At 57.4% G+C, this 1,706-nt stretch overlaps 1 non-coding gene across 1 annotated transcript; it reads left to right on the top strand.

The window, feature by feature from the left end:
- The first annotated feature begins 1,149 nt into the window (after positions 1–1,149).
- On the top strand, positions 1,150–1,304 carry LOC124608229. Its single transcript, XR_006978916.1, has one exon. It is a non-coding gene; the product is annotated as a 5.8S ribosomal RNA (ribosomal RNA).
- Positions 1,305–1,706: the final 402 nt, after the last annotated feature.

Below are 1,706 nucleotides of genomic sequence, written 5' to 3'. Positions count from 1 at the left end.
GTTCTAACCATAAACGATGCCAGCCAGCGATCCGCCGCAGTTCCTCCGATGACTCGGCGGGCAGCCTCCGGGAAACCAAAGCTTTTGGGTTCCGGGGGAAGTATGGTTGCAAAGCTGAAACTTAAAGGAATTGACGGAAGGGCACCACCAGGAGTGGAGCCTGCGGCTTAATTTGACTCAACACGGGAAACCTCACCAGGCCCGGACACCGGAAGGATTGACAGATTGATAGCTCTTTCTTGATTCGGTGGGTGGTGGTGCATGGCCGTTCTTAGTTGGTGGAGCGATTTGTCTGGTTAATTCCGATAACGAACGAGACTCTAGCCTGCTAACTAGTCGCGTGACATCCTTCGTGCTGTCAGCGATTACTTTTCTTCTTAGAGGGACAGGCGGCTTCTAGCCGCACGAGATTGAGCAATAACAGGTCTGTGATGCCCTTAGATGTTCTGGGCCGCACGCGCGCTACACTGAAGGAATCAGCGTGTCTTCCTAGGCCGAAAGGTCGGGGTAACCCGCTGAACCTCCTTCGTGCTAGGGATTGGGGCTTGCAATTGTTCCCCATGAACGAGGAATTCCCAGTAAGCGCGAGTCATAAGCTCGCGTTGATTACGTCCCTGCCCTTTGTACACACCGCCCGTCGCTACTACCGATTGAATGATTTAGTGAGGTCTTCGGACTGGTACGCGGCATTGACTCTGTCGTTGCCGATGCTACCGGAAAGATGACCAAACTTGATCATTTAGAGGAAGTAAAAGTCGTAACAAGGTTTCCGTAGGTGAACCTGCGGAAGGATCATTACCGACTAGACTGCATGTCTTTCGATGTGCGTGTCGTGTCGCGCAACACGCTACCTGTACGGCTCGCAGTAGCCGTGCGCCGCGTGCGGAACCACGCGTGCTTCTCAAAACTAACGCCAATGTTGTGTGGTACGAGCGCTGAAGCGCTGGAGCGGCTGGCCTGCGGCACCTGGCGCCTGGCGCCGGTTTTGAATGACTTTCGCCCGACTGCCTGTCCGCTCCGGTGTGGAGCCGTACGACGCCCATCGGCCGTGAGGCCGTTGGACACAGAACGCTGGAACAGGGGCCGCCACACGCCTACGTCCCGCCTATGCAACTGTCTTGAAAGAGACAGTGGAAACTAAGAAAAGATCACCCAGGACGGTGGATCACTCGGCTCGTGGGTCGATGAAGAACGCAGCAAATTGCGCGTCGACATGTGAACTGCAGGACACATGAACATCGACGTTTCGAACGCACATTGCGGTCCATGGATTCCGTTCCCGGGCCACGTCTGGCTGAGGGTCGGCTACGTATACTGAAGCGCGCGGCGTTTGCCCCGCTTCGCAGACATGGGAGCGTCGCGGCCGCCTGTGGGGCCGGCCGCGCCTCCTTAAACGTGCGATGCGCGCCCGTCGCCTGGCGGTTCGCATACCGGTACTTACTCGGTAGCGTGCACAGCCGGCTGGCGGTGTGGCGTGCGACACCTCGTACAACGACCTCAGAGCAGGCGAGACTACCCGCTGAATTTAAGCATATTACTAAGCGGAGGAAAAGAAACTAACAAGGATTCCCCCAGTAGCGGCGAGCGAACAGGGAAGAGTCCAGCACCGAACCCCGCAGGCTGCCGCCTGTCGTGGCATGTGGTGTTTGGGAGGGTCCACTACCCCGACGCCTCGCGCCGAGCCCAAGTCCAACTTGAATGAGGCC

This window comes from Schistocerca americana, chromosome 3, assembly GCF_021461395.2.
Source record: "Schistocerca americana isolate TAMUIC-IGC-003095 chromosome 3, iqSchAmer2.1, whole genome shotgun sequence".
Lineage (NCBI taxonomy): Eukaryota > Metazoa > Arthropoda > Insecta > Orthoptera > Acrididae > Schistocerca > Schistocerca americana.
Note: the sequence above shows the minus strand (reverse complement) of the source record. Positions and strands in the feature narration are given on the sequence as shown.